The following is a 19,307-nucleotide window of genomic DNA, read 5'->3' as shown; positions in this document are numbered from 1 at the left end:
TGCTTTCCAGAAAAAATTTTGACTTTTTTTTAAAAAGACAAACAAACATGAAAATAAACATTTTTGTCTGTAAATCAAAAAATTTGTATTCAGAAATAGCGCTGTGGTACCGCATGAGAGTTGTGGTTTGGGTGACTCATGCCCTCATTCTATTTTATGGGTCAGATTCCCCACCTGGACTACATCTCCCATGATGGAGCAGCAAGCAGGGAGATGGTGGTGCATCATGAGAGATGTAGCCTGGCCAGGGAGCTCAGCCCATACAGGAGAATGGGGGCATGAGGCACTGTGGCAGCAATTCCAAATAGAAATTCTTGGTTTTCATTCAAAAACTCAGAGTTTTTGACACTTTGTCCCAAAAAAGGAAAAAGTCAAATATTTTCTGTGGAAATTTTATATGAAAATGATTTTTTTTTCATTTTTGTCTGAATTTTCGTGACTAAATTTTTTTTTTATTTAGTGCTTGTTTCAATACAGTACTAATAATTACTCTCTGTTGTCCACAACTACTGTGGTTACTCCTGTTTATTAAGGCTTTGTATTGATCTAATTGTAGGTGTACTGTATTTCTGTGTGTGTACACTCTCCCCTTGCCATCTAGGTTCTTAAGTCATGACCCTCACTGGGGTATTTTAGTGGCCATGTCACTCCAAATATCAGGCAAAATCCTGGGATGCTCCCGGCCCACCTCCTTGGTGGATTGATTCTACTAAAGTGCTCATGAAAACTGATGACCAGATCCTGCTCCCATGTAAGTTAATGATAAATTGGCCATAGACATACATGGCAACAGGATTAGGCATTGAGTTAAAAACTTCAGGATTTAGTTTTTTGTTTTTAGTGGAAAAAGTGGGGGCTTTAAGTTTTTTATGTTATGTTAAGCTATCTTTGCAATATTCATACCAAGTTGTTAGGTAGTAACCTTTATTACAGCGCATGTCCTCTTATTACCTTTTTTTGTAACACGTGCACTGGACTACAGCTCACCACTTTAGAAAAGCATTTCAAGGAAAACAGTAGTATTTTTCATACTGTTTAACTACATCTGAAGGATGATGTTAATCAGAGAGCAGAATTTATCTAAAACCCATACAGACTTGGTGGGATTATTTATTACTTTCATATACTCACGTATAAAGAAGTTAAGAAAATGGAAAGCTCTCTGCTTGTTGAACTAATCCCATCTAATTGCAAACATCAACCTTCAAATTCTTTCTGTGGCATATCTGGCAAATTCTATGTAAATTAATAGTAAGTGGCTGTGTTAATGATTTCAACATGATGTGATCATGCAACCTATGTATTCTGCGGTGCAATATAAGAGTAAAAATATGGTGTGTATTACGTGACCTGTATTGGGTCATTAACTGCACGCACAGTGATTGCAGTGAATGGGATTGTGCGTGGTATAATACTATAGAGTGACTTAGTATAAGTGTTGATGCAAGACTTACTTGAAATAGATGTTACTTGGGCCAGTGATGACAATGGGATTTTACATTGTTGAATTTTTGTGCACATAAATAAGAATATGTGAATGCTGACTTTTACCATTTCTGAAGCAGGTGATTAATTTGATTGCAACCCTGGTTAGCAGCAGGAGCAGAGTTAACTTGTAACAGCTCCCTTATTGACCTGGTAAGTTAGGAACAGGAAGAAAAAGTATGGGAAATGGCAGAGTCCATCTTAGATATATACCAGGCACAGAGGGTGCCTCAATTGAAATAAAGGTTAAAAAGGGGTATTGCACTCTATGTTTTTGGAGTGTGGGAGGTGTGACATACTGGATCACAATCCAGACTAGTTGTGGGCTGTGTCACCCCTACATTGTAACCTGGGGTGCCCTTTACATTGCCTTGGTGCTATAGCTTCCAACCTGGACTGCTCACAAGAGCCTCCAGTTTATAAGTCACTCTCAGATATGTCTGTGTATGCTGCAGCCAGCTACACATTGGCTCTCACCAACCTTGGTTATATTGCACAGTGACCCCAACACCCACCCCCCCAGTCCTGGATCTTCTGGAAATTTATGTGCTCTACTGCCCAGGACAGTACACATTAAGTCCATTATTCATTTAAGGGAATAATATGCCAGTTTATTATTTTAAACCCAGACACTTCAGCCTGAATGCACTGGATTAGATAAAACAGTAAAACAAGTTTATTAACTACAGAGAGAGAGAGATTTTAAGTGAGTACAAGTAATGAGGCATCAAAGTCAGAAATGATTACAAGAAAAATAAAGTTAAAACATTTACTAGTGCCTAACTTAACAAACTATATTAGATTCAAAGAAAGTTTTTTTCACCACATGCTCCAGCAGATTACTGACCAGTCTTACAGGTCAGGACTACCATACCCTCCCCCCGGGTCCTGTATCATCTTAGGTGTATTGCCAGATGCAGACAGGGAGAGAGGAGGGTGTCTTAGGGTATCTGCCTCTTTTTTTTTATGGTCTTGTTCCCCCTTTTGAGAATTATTTTCAGCTGGCAGCAAAGTGACAGGCAGTCTGATGAAGAAAGGAAACTCTCTACTGTTTTTCTTTGCTAAGATGTAGATTTTTGTCCCTGCCCACTTCCTTGCCAAAGAATGGCCATTTAGCAGGTAATGGTGCATCAGCCTTGTTGACACCTGGCTGAGGCATCGGTTTGCCCTTTATCTCTGAGGAACTAGTTTAGCCATACCCAAATAAATGTGGGGGGAACACACTTCAGTCATGATTTCACCTTATATTCATAACTTTACATATAATGTTGCTATGTGCATTTTGCCATCACATTATTGCTCAGCAAGTTGAGTATTTAAATGATACTTCACAAGGCATACCTTGTGCAGACATCATTACAATAGTGTGTAGGGTGTGAGGACCAAGGTATATTCTGTAACAGGATCCTTGTTTCAAAGTGGCCAATAGGACATTGTGTCAGCCCTTGAGAACAAAATGGCAGGATGACATGAGGGGCCCAATAAGGGTCACTCTGGAGACTGGGAGGGAGTTTGTGATTGAAGTCTCTTTGCTACCTTAAGAAAGACAGACTGAAAAAAAGAAGGAAAGGGGACTACAGCCCTCTTGCTACAATGACTGACTTTAAAAGGGAAGTTCTTATCATTTATTATTTGTGTTACTGTAGTGCCTATGAGCCGAGTCATGGGCCAGGACCCTATTCTGCTAGGTGATGTGTACACACAGCACAAAAGGAGGAGAGTTCCACACTTGCAGCACTACAACCTCCGATCCCTATACACAGTTATTGGCATTGGAAATATTCCAGGAGTTCAGTCGTAGGGGGCGTTATCAGTACAAATAATCTTACACTGCAAGTAATCAGGGCCCCATGTATTGTACTGCACAGAATTTATCCTTTTGCCACATGATTTGTGAAGCAGAACATAAGGCCTTTTTTTAAAATGAAAGGTTTCTCAGCTGTAACCTATTCTTCCCATTTATCATTGGCATTCCACCCATTCATGATTGCATTTGCCTGTACAGCAATTGCTTACATGGAAAAGTAACATTATGAAAGCTTTGTTGAATTAATGTATTTTTAGCTGTCTTTCAGTGCAGTTTAGTAGCCAGAACCATGAAGGGCTAGTACCATATATCTAGCCAGCTCTTAAAGCACCAGTAAGTGCTCGAAGGACAACAGTCTGAGTTAAATACAGTATTTCGTCACTACATTATTCTGCTGTCCTCATTTAAACTCAGGTTCTATTTAATGGCCTTGCCCTTCTTAAATTCCTTTTTTTGCTCTTTACGTTGTGTTTATCTCATGTTGGTGCCTGACAGAGGCTCCACAAGTGTCATGATGCAATGTGCTGTTTCTCTCCACTGTCTGCTCCTTCCTCAAGGCCTCTGTTTTCGAGATGCAGGATGGAGAACTTCTGATATGCTCATTAAGGTGTGGGAGCAAAATCACTATCCACTTCTGATTTCAGTCTGAGCCCAGTTTGTGTTGCTACATGTCAGGTTTATCTGCAATTCTGTTATAAACACCTTCTTTAGAGATTCTGTATCTCTGCTGTAAAGATTTGCTCTGGGCTTTAACTTGTCTGACATGTTCTCAGCCTGGGAAATTTGTTTTTATAAAATTTGAAAAACAGTATTAGGATGTTCAGCCAATCGTGTGATCTGATTGGCTGAATGTTCTTTCATCCGTTATTATGAAAGAGGTATTTTACCATTAAAAATAAATAAATAAAGGTCTGTGGGAGTTAAAACTACCTAATGTTCAGGTCCTAATTCAAATATAAAGAAGTAAAGAAAGTAGAAAAATAGTTCATTTTTACAGTACCCATAGTTTTATATGGCTGTAACTACAGCATTGTTCTACAGACCAATCTCAGTAAAGAATGTTATCAAAGGTAAAAACACAGTATGAATGCTCCCATGCTAGTTCATGGCATTGTGCATTTTGATTTTGCTGTGGTGGCATGAGTTAGATATGGGTCTAGGACCTCAGCCTGGACTTATTTGTCTTAATTCTGAATTCTCTGGCTCTTGTGACTTAAATTCAGACAGCTAATATATTTAAAGTTATTTTTTTATTTAATATGATGGTGGTTCAATAGCATTTTAAATCCAGGCAAACTGGCTCCCAGACTGGGCTAGCACACTCTTGAGCTTGGTCACAAGGTGCAAGAGATCATCTGGACAAATGGTTAAATATTTGGGGAAAACAATACTTGTATGTAGGTAGTAATTAGATGTGACATGACCCAGGTAGCTGCTAATGCAGCATACCCTACAAGGAATTTCCCTAGAGCTTAATAAACCAATAAGCCATGATAAAATGTGCATTAATAGCAACATAGACGAAATGATGGACATATTATAAATACTGAGAGAAAGAGTTATTGATTCTCAGCCTCTCAAAAATGTGGGCTAGAAAGAGCTTGACTATGAAACTGTTACTGTTTGGAAACTCCATTACAGCCCAGCTGTAAGAGATCCAATTGACCACACAGCAGATCTGGTAATACAATACTGCCTGTGAATACTTTCCTTCCAAAAACACATAAGAATCATAAGATATTAGTCCTGTGTTTTGTCACAATACTTCCTGGATAGCTTTCTCCAAAATCAATGGGTGAATTTGTGAGCTGTTTATAATAATGTTCAATAGCAGTGAAATCTATTGGCAGTGCTTTTTGCTGGCTTGTTCCCACGGGAAAACATTTGGTTTATTCTTAACTGCTATTACTGCATGACTTAATTTCAAAAAGTGAGCACAAAATTCTCCTGTTCAACACTGCAGCATCTATTGAGTTGAGTTCTAGGAAAGCACTTACATCATCTTTCCGTGTGCCATCTTGCAAATTGTTCTGCCACTTCTACAACTATAATGACAGGTTTATCTAAGAGCTTTAATTAAATGATTGGAAGAGGAGTTTTAGTTGGTCAGGTGTCTCTGATGTTGTTGTTCCATTGCTGCTCACATGCATAGAAAGCAGCATGCCATGTCTTAAAATAAACATTAGAGGGCTAACTATGATATAAAGTGTTCTAGTGGAATGAAGATTATGAAATGCCTTTGTTAGCATCTTTTTAGTAGCTTTTTCTGTTTTCAGCACACATCTGTCTAGTCCATTGAATGATGCAGTATTTTACAGTAGGAATACCAGAGGAATTTGGTGGCTGGTGTTTTGTGTTAAGTGTAGGGTTGATATATTCTGCCTAAGTTGGCAGCTGCTTTTGATGCAGTTACAAGCTCACATGATACAAGTCTTATCTCAAGATGGGGAAACATGATTGTTTATACTGTGTTGAAAGGCTGATTGTTGTATGAAGTGAAACATCAAAGTGGTTTCCAAATGTAATATCAAGTTCTGAACTTTAAAACTCACAACTGGTTAAAAAAATTCTTCAAAGCATATTTGTTTTTAATGAAGAAATAAATAATGCTCCCCACTCTTAGAGCTGAGCTCATAAAGTTCTAATTGTCACTAGGATATGAAGACCTAGCTTTTGAATTGTGAAAATAATAAATCCACAGCTAGACTGGTGTGTGGCTCAAGAATAAGATGATAAAATAACACGTTCCATGAAAATAGCATGGTATCTAGTTACCAGAAGTGCAACAGAGAGCCTAGTGGTTTTTCTTAAACAAAGTTGATGGGAGACCTGGAAAGACTTTTTTTTTTTTTGTAATTACAGCTCAAAATAGCTCCATAGGGGCTATGTTTAATGCGCTTATACACTATCCTTGGTTTCAAATTTAAATTGGGGGATCTAGTAGAGTGTTTAGTTTTAGCCTTGTCTCACTTATCAACATCAAAGCACTATCACAAAATGGAATAGAAGTTGTCCTTTCTCACAATTGGCCCAGTAATGGGATGTTGAGTTGTGTGAAGCAAACAAAAGACAAGACATAGCTGTATTTCCTTGCAGTCATCATTTCTGGTAGTGCTCACACATACTAGATGATGATGATGATGTGCTGGATGCTTTCCAAACAGAAAGGGAGGAGTGGTCTCTGCCCGAAGCAGCTCACAATCTAAAACCAGACAGAGGGTTGTGGAGACAATAGTTGAAGCTGTGTGTGATTAACGTTGTCCAAAGAGAGACTGTAAAGTGAAAAGGGGAAAAGGCCAAGGACCGAGCCTAAGGGTTGCCCCCAGATACTGTGAGAAAAGAGGAACCACCAAGAGAGATGCTGAAGGCAGAGTGAAAGAGGCAAGAGAAAAAACTCAGTGAAGATGTCAACAAAGGAGATGATCAACAATGTCAAAAGCAGCAGACAGATAAAGGATAATGAGGATGGAACAGAGATCCATGCTACAGTGTGTACTAGGAGATGGGGGGAGAGATGAAGATGAGTGATGGATGGTGATATTACAGCATCAGAAATCTGGTAAGTACAAAGCGTTGGTGCATTCAAGAGTATTTTCTTAGTTTGGAAATGTAATGTTAATGTTAATTATAACTGATCTCTTAATTGTTTTAAGGCTTTGACTTAATTGTGCAGTGAGTGAGTACAGCCCCAGTGTGGACACAGTAGCTTGTGTTACTTTGCAGTGTGACTGCTCTCACTCAAACTAGGCTAGTTTGAGAAGAGTAACTTGGGTGCAGGTAACTCCAGTAAACTCTGCTGTCAAGACATGCACTTAGACAAGCTTCTTCACTTAATGTTTCGCAGTAATGTTACAGATAACCATAAGGTGGCATTGTCACTTGTCCCATGAATATTATTAATTTATTTTTGCTCTTCTTCCTGTATTTCATTGATTAGACATTAAGATTAACTAAACTGGAAAAAATTATATACATATAAGACAAGAATACTAGTTATATGCTGAGCAGGACCATAATAACCTAAATCTAACTTATACTTGCTACTTCATGATATAAAAAAATTGCTTTATTCTATATTTATCTTTTATAAGTCTTTCTTCTGTGGCTTCAAAATTGCAATCTAATTGTAGTCCTTAAATATATGTTAGATGCAAGATTTTAGAAGCCATTTTGGTTTTTCATTTAGGGAACAATGAAAGAGTGGCTTCAACTTCACTTAAACTTAGTAACACTTTGTTTAAAAAAAAAAAAAAAAGTCCTGCCAAATCAGAAACTACATCTTGCACTCTTTGCCTGACTTGGATACTATAGTTACTCAAAAGTATTTCAAAATTTCTATTTCAGTAATGTATTTGCTAATAAACATTTAGTACTAAAGTCTTTGATTTACCTTTAAAACCCTGCAGGTGGTGGTGGGTTTTTTGGGGGGACGGGAGGTAGCGGGAGATGGGTGGAGAAAATATGTTGCATACGTGTTGAAAGGACTGCATATTACATCATTGTAGTTTCACATAACAAAATGTTAACATCTGAAGCCATCTGTCTGTAATTATTATTGCATTCATAGATTTGTGCCTTAGTCAAGTTATAAAATGATAAAGTAAGGCTTGAAAAACAGTGCTGTCTTCCCAAGGGTGAAGATGGATAACTCTGCCACCTAACCTACTGTAGAGACTACTGACCTAAGTGGTCTCAATGTTTACTGCTGTGTTTTTTTTAGAATTCTGTGAATTCAACAATTAAACCGACAAAATTCTCAGTTCAGTTTCATTCTGCTGTTGCTCTGTAAGGATATAGAGCAGAAGTATCTTTCACTATGGCCAATAGGCTTAATCTTCATTGGTAGCTGGTGTTGGTTACATTTTTTTCAAGCCCTGTAAGAGAGTATTGGATTAATTGGTACAGTACATTAGTTGCTAATAGGCTGATGTAGAAGTTACTACAATCACAACTGATTAATTTAGATTTGTATCCAAAGATGTTAGTGTGCCACCAGTGTAATTTGTTTTGTCCTCTTTATTTGTTAATCTGCATAAAAATTGACTGTCAAGTGATTTGCATTAACTAGATCTAACCGTGTACTCTTTTACTACTTTCAAAGCACAATGGAAGTCAAGCACATTAATCCTGCTTCAGACCCATAAGAAAATATTTTGACCAAAAAAATATATATATATTTTATTTATTTATTTATTTATTTTATTTATGGAAGGAAATTAAAACTTGTGGAAAAAATGTTCATTTCCTTTGAGTTTTTTAAAGGTTTCAAACAAATTAATGGGGAAAAAAAACTGTTTAGTTTTCTTTTTTGGTATCTCTTCCCTTGTTCCCCACCATCTCTCTCTTCCCCTTTTTCCCCCCCATCGGACCAGGGAAGCAAACGTTGGAGAAAACCAAAATATTTTCATTTTGTATTGCATTGAACATTATTATTTAATTGTAAAATAAAAAATTTCGATATGTTGGAGTGAAACAATTTTTGTTTTGTTTTGCCCAGTATATTTCAGGAAAAATACTGACCAATTTGTCTATGTATTTTTATTATTATTATTTTTTATCAAGGTCAGAACTATTAATATCAGCCCTTCTCTTGAAAGGGAGAAGACAAAAAATAGGACAAGACTCAGCTGAGTAAGGCACTGCTCATGACCAGGATTGTGGAGAATGGTTTAGTTTGAACCAATACCATATCTGGAATAGCTTAATTTTATAAAGTGTAAAATGATCTGCTCTTTTATGAGGATTAAAGCTAGTTTCTACCTTGATAACATTTAAACAGCAACTGCAGAGGAGAAAAGTTTTTTGTTTTGTGTTTGCCTCCCTCCCCCACTTCCCTTTTTGCCCTGACAAGTCTCTGAAACTGACTCTAGTAGGCCTATGTAAAAATACCTCAAACCTGCAGGTTGGTAACAAGGGACCCAATAATGATGAGAGGCTTAGAGCCTTCATCTCTTAATTGACTTCACCAAGGGCTTGTCTACACTTGCAGTGCTGCACCACTGTAGCATTAGTGAAGATGCTATGAACACTGATGGGAGGGGGAGGGCTTCTCCCATTGGCATACGTACTCTACTTCCCTGAGAAGCAGTAGCTGTGTCAACCGGAGAAGCCCTCCCCTTAACATAGCGCTGTCTACACCAGGGGTTAGGTTGGTATAACGCCATCGCTCAGGGATGTGGAAAATCCAACATAGTTTTACTGATATAAGTCTGTACTGACATAAGTGGTCTCAACAACTTGCAGGATGAGATTCGTTGTTAGCAACACCTTACTTGGGATAAATAAGGTATGCAGAGAAGGTGGATCTGTGAAATGGGTTTAAATGTCTTGATGTTTATAAAATGCAGTGTGGTTCTGCTTATTTGAATGCTTAAAGCCTTGTGTCTTCGCCTTGCTGAGAGATTGGCTCTGTGCTGTGCAGACAAGTCAGGGAAGAGCAGGTCAGTGTATTACTTTTTGTCATCTTTTCCCTGCACATGTTTTGGGGGTGTGTGGGGGAGATTGTACTTGTTGAGATATCTGTTGGACTGGCTTTGAAGTTGGTGCCATCACTTCCACCTTCGATATTTGTGCATATCTTTTTAGGCCCCTTTCATGGCTGTGCTTCCTTAAGAGGTCATAAAACATTACAGTGTAATTGCTTTTTAGAAAACATTAATTCCACTTTACAACAGACCTTTGTTAAGCAATTGTATTGGTAAACGTGAGTATTTGGGTAATTGTAGTTGCTCCTTTTATCAGACAATGATTGGTTAAAGCTGGAGCCAAGCTGCTTGAGAAAGACGAAGTCTTCGGTATGCTCAGGCTGTACTCCTACAAATATCTTGTTTGAGACCAAACATATAAGCCAGGAAATAGTGTGGAAGTGAGCAGGTGATTGAAGTCTGATATATTGCCGCTTTTAACAGACACATGCACACTTTTCTTTGTCGCTGCGTTGATGTAGAAAAGTGCATCATTTTATTTTGGGCCAGGCAAACAGTCATGGAGCACTGAGTGGAAGCTGGTCCATTCTGCCACCCTTTTTAGTTTTTTAGATTCTCTGCTAATGACCTTCTGAATTCTGGGAAAGCGTCCAAGTCTTTTACGCAGTCTGAAGTGCTTATCTCCTGAGATTTTTATTCTGTGCAAGAGAATACACAGATCTACTTAGAAAATGCCCACACTATCACAGTTATATGTCTAAGTAATCTGTCTCTCCCCCGCTACAGAGGGTGTGCAGTTACAATTCTCCTTGCTTTTTCTCCTTCTGGAAGCCTTTGGTTTTTCAGTTATTGCTCTTTTTTCCTTTTGTGGAGAAGCTGTTTCTGTTTTTTCATTTAGTAGTGTTGTGTGTTGATTGTGCATTACTCACAATTCAGGTGAACTCTGTCCTTTTATATTGTCTCTGGAGGAAAAAAATAATATAGCCAATGAGCAAAAGGAACTGCTATTTTTGTGTTTGTGTTTTGCTGTGCACTTACCCTTTAAATTATAATTTGAGGGGCTGCGAGGGATAAGACTTCACAAATATTTTTATTTTAGTAAAATAGTATCAAGAATAAACATAATCTGTACTAAATGTAGTCAATTAAAATAATGTTTAAAAAATATTTGTCTTGAAAGTCCCAAGCTCGCGCTCTCTGTCTGCAGAATGCAAACACCATTCAGTTCTTTAGGACAAACTGCCCTATATCAGTGCACTCTCACTGATACTGGAAGTCTCGTGCAGTGGTTTTCAAACTTTTTTTCTGATGAATGACCCAGTTGAAGAAAATTGTTGATGCCCGTGACCCAACAGAGCTGCGGATGAGGGTTTGGAGTGTGGGAGGGGCTCAGGTCTGGGGCAGAGGGTTGTGGTGAGGGCTGCGGGATGGGACTGGGAATGAGGGGTTCCGGGTGTCGGGGGGGGCTCTGGGCTGGGGCAAGGGGTTGGGGTGCAGGAGGAGGTCAGGGCTCTGGGCTGGGGGCGCAGGCTCTGGGCTGGGTATGAAGGGTTGGGGTGCAGGAGGGGGCTCTGGGTTGCGGGGGCTCAGGGCTGGGGCAGGGAGTGGGGGTACAGGAGGGGATAGGGCTCTGGGTGCAGGCTCTGGGGCGGGACTGGGAATGAGGGGTTTGGGGTGCAGGGAAGGGGCTTAGGGCTTGGGCAGGGGATTGGGGCACAGGATTACCTCGGGTGGCTTCCGGTCAGTGGTGCAGCGGGGGTGCTAAGGCAGGCTTCCTGCCTGTCCTGGCAACATGGACCGTGCGGTGTCCTGGAAGCAGCCAGCAGAAGGTCCAGCTCCTAGGTGGAGGGTTGCAAGCAGCTCTGCGCGGCTCTCACCCAAAGGCACCGCTCTCTCCTCCCTCCCCCCGGCTCCCATTGGCTTGGTTTCTGGCCAATGGGAGTGCAGAGCTGGTGCTCGGGGCGGGGCAGTGCGTGGAGCCCCGTGGCCCCCCAGCCTAGGAGCCAGACCTGCTGCTGGCCGCTTCCGGGGCACGCCGCGGTGTTGGAAGAGGTAGGGACTAGCCTGCCTTAGCCAGGCAGCACCACTGATGGGACTTTTAACAGCCTAGTTGGCAATGCTGACCAGAGCCGCTGCAACCCAGTGCCTTACATTCTGTGACCCAGTACTGGGTCACGACCTGCAGTTTGAAAACCACTGGTCTAGTGCACAGTAAGCTTCTTGTTTTGCATATTCACACAGTTAACTGCTGTATTGGCAATTCTTATTGTAGACAGACCTAATAGCCTTTTCAATTATTTTATTCTTATTAGGAGCAGTCATTCCACTTTACAACTCATAAAAATATGAGGTGAAGTCTGTAAATGTCTTTGAAAAGTGAGGAATGGTCTGACAATTCCCCACCCTCCCTAAAATTCCATAAGTTTATTGGAGTGCAGAGGATCACTTTCCAATGCCACATACTTGGTCGTCTTTTCCCCCCTAAAAAGATCTTGAATTTCAATATCTGCTTTTCCAGACAGAGGCTGTACAGGACTCCCTCTCAAGTGCTACTCTTTATTTGGCCAGAAAGCTTTCTGTATAGCCTTTTTAGGCTTTAGAGTATGAAGCATTATTCTTCACCCAAAGACTGAGCAGATGGAGAGCCTTCAGGATGTCCTGCCATAGGAAGGAATAGTTAGTGGAGTAAAGGGGAAGACAAAATGTGCATCTAAGAGTTACAAACTCTGAAGGACATAGTTTTCATTTTAAAGCAGGCATCCCAATATTAAACTTGTCTTCTCCCTCTTGGAACTGACTGTTGCACCCATTCCTCAGTATTGTTCTATGTCTTCTCTCTTCCTCTTCCCCCATGATAAATGTTTTGTACAATATTGGAGATGTTTCCTGATGGACACTGTAGCATAGTAATGGCTCCCGGATGCAAACAGTGTGGCAGGCTTCTAACGAATTTTCTGGAGCAGCCTCAAAAGTTACTGACCTTTAATATTAAAAAAGAATGACAATAGTTTGTTAAAATCTGTGTGTAGGGGAAAAATGGAACTTCTGGCAGGAACCTAGAGGGCTTTTTACCAGGCAAAGTACTTCTATGTGAAGCACACCTTGGCATTTCTTTGTTATGAGAATAGATTTGACCTCTTCTTCCTCTTATCTCATTAACATGTTTGCTGTGAAAAGGGAAGGGAACAGAATGTTTTTGCTACTTGCAGAGAGAGAAGGGATGAAGTCTCTGTAGGGGACTAGGATATCGTTCTTGAGAACTCTTTTAAAAAAACACAACTAACCTGAAAACTCGCCATTTGGTGCAATCTGGTGTTACAAAAAATCAACAAAATTTGTTCTTTAAAAGTGTATTTCTGAGCCATGGACAGAAGTCACATGACAGGGATTACTTATCAGTATCCAGAGCAGGGGATGTGATATTTCTTTCTTCCCATGCTACTCTTACCATTTTCAACATGAACGCGGGGCTACTGGGAATCCTTTGTAACTGCTGGATATCCTGCAACCCATTGCAAAATGATGATTTTCGATCTGAGCCTGACCGTGCACATGACACTACATATGTTCCCAGTATCAAATTGATTATATGAATTTCACATGTTTAATACACATTTTCATTTGCTCTTCCTGTGAGGAACGTAACAACCTTAAGGAGCTGTGAGGGGAAGCATGAGTATTTCTCGTTCCCAGGCTTCAAATACTGTATATATGTTTTTTTCTTTTTGTAGTTAATACACCATAAAGCAGCAATATAGTATTTAAATAAGACTAGGAAAGTCTCTGATCTAACTAAATTTCTATTTCTTTTTTCTCCCCCACAAACCCCAATCTTCGTTTTACATGGGGAACATAGTCTTATTACCAAAGCTGATCAATTGCATGAAATACCCCTTGGCTTAATATGCTGCATGAAAGAGTGTAATGTTAAGACCATAATAAAGGTCTAAACAAGGCTGAGGCTTTGTTTTCAATTTTGTGGGCACCCTGTCACAAGCATTCTGTGATTTTAAATGTTAAAGAAAAGACTTTAAGTCTTAGCTTTAAAATTCTTGACACTAGTAATCATATTACAATTGTTTAAGCAGATACTATATTTTTGTTATTTTTCTTCCTGTGGGAAAAGGTGAAAGATTTTTGGTGTTTAAAAGAACCTGATCATTTTATGAGCACCACAAGTTCAGCAAAAGTCCGTGAGAGCTCATGTGCGTGGCACCCTTGAAAATTAGGTCCCAGGTTGCTTGTTCAAATTCCAAAAAAGCCTTCTCTGCATTCTGACCTAGTGAGCTGATAAATTTTTTATTTAAATTAAAGGTAATTTGAGTGTAACAAACAATATTTGAGGCCTATAGACGTCTAATTTAAAACTCTGTGTAACTTGTTTTTTAACAAACATATTTACAGTGCTAAGAAGTCTCTAGCTATTAGGCACTTTTTAAAACAATGAAGTCAAAACAAGTTTAATAATGGAAGTGCTGCTTGAATATGACAGTAGGAGCAATCTTGCTTTTGACCTTTAATTTACGCACATAGAGTTCAAGTCGGTGACACTTGGCAACCTCCAGTTGGAGAATATGAATGGCTATATGCATTCCAAATGGTTTGTTTGGTTGGGTGTGATGTCTGAGTGATGGCTTCTCCCTGATGCTGGTTTTAGAGAACATTAGAATTCAGTTAATGTGTGCAAACATTGGAGGAGATCTACTTTTCATTTCCCCTTTAATGTGCAATTCCAGATCCCTTAACTCTATGATAACTATATATGAATAAGAGCTTAATTTCTGTGCCCTGGTGCCCACCAATCCAGATAGATGGGTAGCGCCTCCTTTATTAGTCAGGCCAAGTAAGAACCAATATTCTTTCAAGTCTTGGCTCCCCCTGGTCAAACAAAGCTCTCTTGCTTTTTCTGCCTCCAGTTTTCTTCCTACCTCTTGCTAGAGCAAAGCAGCAGAGGAAGCTTCTGCCCTTTTGGTAATCTGTCTAGGTTTAGTCAGATGTGTCTCTTTCCCCACCCTGCCGGTACTCTTTTCACAGCATAAGCAGGAACCCCAAAGAAAAGAAGTTGCAGTGTTTTGCAGCCACTATAGCCAGCTCCTTCTGTGCAATCTGAGAATGCCTCAGGCCTGTCCAAAGAGGCATGGCTATTGGTGGGAAATCAAAGGACAAGCTTCAGCTAATCCAGACTGCACAACACTAGGGAAGCCTCCAAGCAAGGGCAGAGCCTTCTATTGAGAAATCTTTTGAATTCCAAACAGCTGGAGGTTGTGAAGTGGGTTTCCAGGACTTCTCCTACTCTGCACAGCAAACCAAGAGGCTGGGCTAAAGAAAAACACTTGCTCCTGGGATAATATCTTGGATTATCCAAATTTACAGCACAGTCCAATGGGAATCTTTTTAAGATTCCTCTCCTCCAGAAAGCTCCCTCGCCTGGATCTGGAGTCCATGGGGCCCCCTTTTCTGATGGCGTTACTTTACTTGAAAACAGTTTTGTTTGACATAATTGCAGTATTGCCAGTTCTCACAAATGTATCGCCATCACATGATTCCCCACGCTCTTGTGCGATGGCTTGAAGAGCTCCTGGCCTTACTTGATAAGGCAGCAGGTGGCTGCCCTCCCTTCCCTCCCACTTACAGTAGCTACCTGATTTCTCTCTTCATGTTCCAGCAGCCACCTACTGTCCCTGTCTCTGGCTCCACCATGTATCCGATTCCCTGCCACCTAACCTCCCCTATGATTGGTCTCAGATCTCTTGAACTCCTCGTGCTCCTCCACCCACTTTTTTCCCACCCCTTCCCACCTAGTTGCAGCTCTCGCTACTATCCAGCAGGTACTTACTACAAAGCCCCTTCCCCATCCCACTCTGTTATCTTCTCCTTAGAGCTATGCTTCCCTGATCCTTTCCTTTTCCTTCCACAGACCTGGCCTGGGCAAGTACCTGCAACTCAGATCCTTAATTCCATCCCCTCCCGCCACCTCAGCCATACCTACTCCCTGCTTCAGAGTTTCTGCTTCCCTGATCCCTCCTGTCAGTCTTGGCCACTCCTTGGCCCTGACAGGTACCTGCTTCCTGGCTCTTTCCCTCCCCAATCTGGGCTCCCCGGCAGGAACCTGCTGCCCTGAGCCTTTGCTGGGCCCTGCAGCCACTTGCTTCCCCAACCAGCTAGAGCTTCTCCTTCCCCCCCCCCACCCCTCAATTCCATCAGCTCCACACTGCCCCATCTCCCAACCTGCTTCTGCTCCCCACCTTGCCTTGGAAGTCTGTGTGATGGGGGCTGGTCTTGAGTCCCCTCTCCCCTCTGCAGGCTTCTGAGGGCGAGTGTCTGGCTCAGGTCCAAGGAGATTACTGACCTGCCCCCACAGTCCACGCATCCAGTGGGGTTCTGCTGTCATCAGCATCAGAGGAAGGACCCCTTCTCTCTCGCTGGGCTGGCACAGCCAGTTTCCATACTTAACCAGCTGAGCTCTAAAGGCTGCGGATTCTCTCTGGGATAGCCTGTATATGTGTGTGTGAATCCCCTGATACCGAAAAAAAGGCTTTCCCAGGGCCCTGTCCATCAAAGGGATGGGGGTGGGAGTTGGTATTCCATTGTTTTCCTCTGCATCCCTCCACTCCTGACTGAGGGCTTCCTGCAGACAAGCAGCAAGATCTGGGGCAGTAGTAGGGTCCACAAAAATCTAGGGGGCACTAACTGAGTGTTTGGGGGGAAGGAGGTGGCAGTAACAACTGACTTTGAGGGCAGTGAAGTTTTGTGCAGCTCCATGTGTGATTTTCCTCGTCCGTGAGAGTCTCTAATGTCCCACTCAAGCAGTGGTGGTGAGATTAGTGACTTTTTCACGCTGTTAAGAAATCTCATATGTGGAGCTGCACAGACTTTGGCAGCTATGGGGACAGGTGGCTGCCACAGCCTCGGAGAGTGAGAACTAGGGAGTGGGACCTGCAGGCACCTGCTCCAAAATTTTGGAAAGGCCAGAGCTCTTTGCATTATTTTGAGAGGGGCCAAGATCTTCTTAGACCTGCAATAAATAAGCAAGAGCTAGCAATACTGTACTTGTCACACACACACGATTGGAGTAGGTCGGGGAGTTCAAAACTCGGACTAAAGATCATGATTTAACTTTTTAAATAATGATTTTTAGGCTAATCTTGTGATTTTGGGGGTGTGTGTGTCTGACTCTTGGTTTCTGAAGTCTTGGGGTTGCTGATACTGCAGTTCTCTCTAATTCAGTGGTTCTCAAACTTTTGTATTGGTGACCCCTTTCACACACCAAGCCTCTGAGTGCAACCCCGCACCTCCCCATAAATTAAAAACCACATTTTTTTTTATATTTAACACTATTATAAATGCTGGAGGCAAAGTGGGGTCGTGATCCTCTGAGGGGTCACAACCCCCAGTTTGAGAACCCGTGCTCTAGCTAGTACGACTCCAGTAGTGCCTGAGTCTAAATACGCTATTTCTCGGTCATGCTGACAACTGTGCCAGATACCCCAACCTTTTTCCTAGGGCTCACCTTGAGTGAGGCTGACTCATGGCAGCTCAGCTGCATTGCTGCCTATGTGGACAGAGTTCAATGTTAGAGCAAACAAGGCAGGTTAGAGATGTGCAGTTTTCATTTCTACAGATTTGTTTGCCTTTGGCTACCAGACCTGTAAGTCACATTTCCACCTCAGTCCAATCCACTGGCTAAGAGGATGAGGAAATGTATTCCCTACAACTCAAAGCAGAATTCTCTGTATCTTCCATGAGAGCACTGTCAGAGGAATGATGTGTCCTATTCTGTCTCCGGAATAGTCTGTTTTAAAATAGATCTTTGCTGCAAGATGCAACAGGTGGTGGGGCCCTCTGGCTTTCACCCAAGCTGAATTCTCATTCCCAGGGTACTTCAAGCAGATTTCTCCCTTACTCCCTCTACTGGGGAAGGCATTGCAAAAAGGTTAAAAGGACCAAGTGAAGGTTGGCTTGATTTTTATTTTTGCAGGCCTAATGGAAAAGTCTTAGCACCATCAAATTAATTTGTCCATTGTACAAGTTAGTTGTTTGCCTCTACCAACATCCAGAACAGCTTTATCTATTGTTCTGGCTGTTGTGCACATGTGTAATAAGGGTTTTTGGACAAAGTTCTATTTATTTTATCCAAAAAAGAAGAAAATGCAATAGTTGATTATAGAATCTGGACTATTTTCTCTCACTGGTGTTACTATAAGGATTGCCGCTAAAAAAAACCTGACCTTCATCAGCATTTCGCATCCTGCAATGTTTGTCTAATGAGGGATTAGCCTCTAGTTACCTCAGAAGCCAGGTTTGGTCCTCACTTCCATAAGGAACATTTCTCAAGGATCTAATCAAACGCCCGACCCCTCTTGGGCACTCACCAGACTGCGGTGAGGGAACCATCTGCTTTAAGACTCCACAATATGAACAGAATGCAGGCAGTGTCCCTTTCTTAGGGACACCAGGCACACTCTCAGGGTGCTGATCCTCAATCTAGCCCTGTCTCCTGAGAGCTGAAACCTTGTGATCCAGCTGTCCCACCCCTAGACAACTACTGACATCCCAGAGTTCCCTGTAGCTTAAGCGCACCCTCTCACAAAACACTGGCCATGTGCAGGCTGTGGGTCCACAATTTACCTCTTTAGGAGCGTGTGATAGGTGAAACACATAAAATGTATGCAGAGAGACCTTACATAGGAGTCTAAAAACAACCACTTCTTGCCTTTTATGAAATGAGAAATATACAGATCTAGTTTTTAAAAAAAAAAAAAAACAAATAAAAAATCCCCCTACACACACTTCCCTGCTTTGGTTTCCTCACCACTTTGAACATTCTTGTACTGGGGTCAGGGTTCTCTGTGTGTGTCAGGAACCTCCTGCTGCTGCTAATAGCTTGACTTCTGAACAATGAAGCCTCTCTCCCTAGGGCAGCTTGCTTATTCTGATCTTGGTTGGTCCTGCAGCTAAACTCCTTCTCCCCCGCCCCCAGTTATGAAAGCATGCCTGGCTCTTTCCATCCTGCCCAAAACTCTGAGGCTTCTCCTCAATGCACCCGGTCTCTGTGATTTGTAAAGGCTAGCATCAACAGCTTGGTTTCATTGTGTGGTGTTTTGAGAATTTTCAACTGTCTGAAAGGCAGCTCCCTGCAGACAAATAGGAGGAAGTAGCTTCTCCCAGGCATGTGTTAATCCATTGTCCTCAGGTGCTTCTACGTGAATAGGTGGTGGATGAGTTCTGCGAACCCCTCCTTTGTACTTCCTCTGGGAGGATCATGCTTACAGCCTTATCAGCACCGTCAGATTCCATGATCCAGCAATTTCATAACAACTTCATTATATCAATCAGAATTCATAAGTTGTACAGTCATCACACCACCATTGGGAACTACCTGTTGGTTTCCACGCAATAATTTTTCATTTGTTTAGGATGGTGTCCTACTCTGTTGTTAAGCTTCCACATAGATCACTAGTGCCTCCCTGAGACCTGACTGCAGTGTTGAACTCTTGACTAGGTGACCTGTCTATACACGCTCTCTCTTCCCCCCCGCCCCTGAAAGTGGCCTTTCTTTCAGCCATCGCTGTAGCTAGGAAGGTGACAGC

At 41.6% G+C, this 19,307-nt stretch overlaps 1 protein-coding gene across 5 annotated transcripts in view; it reads left to right on the top strand.

Annotated features, from left to right (window-relative positions):
- The window catches only part of RASSF3 (Ras association domain family member 3), a 171,467-nt gene that overhangs the window by 102,922 nt on the left and 49,238 nt on the right, over positions 1–19,307 (top strand). The window contains exon 1 of one of the 5 annotated variants that reach the window (XM_075124382.1): positions 6,525–6,851. The exons of the other annotated variants lie outside the window; for them this stretch is intronic. The gene's annotated coding sequence lies outside the window, so the exon portion shown is untranslated. Of the gene's footprint in view, positions 1–6,524; positions 6,852–19,307 lie in introns of those variants that run through there. 5 annotated transcript variants of the gene reach the window in all.

This window comes from Caretta caretta, chromosome 1, assembly GCF_965140235.1.
Source record: "Caretta caretta isolate rCarCar2 chromosome 1, rCarCar1.hap1, whole genome shotgun sequence".
Classification (NCBI taxonomy): Eukaryota; Metazoa; Chordata; order Testudines; family Cheloniidae; genus Caretta; species Caretta caretta.
The sequence above is the reverse complement of the archived record's forward strand: the minus strand, read 5'-3'. Positions and strand labels throughout refer to the sequence as shown.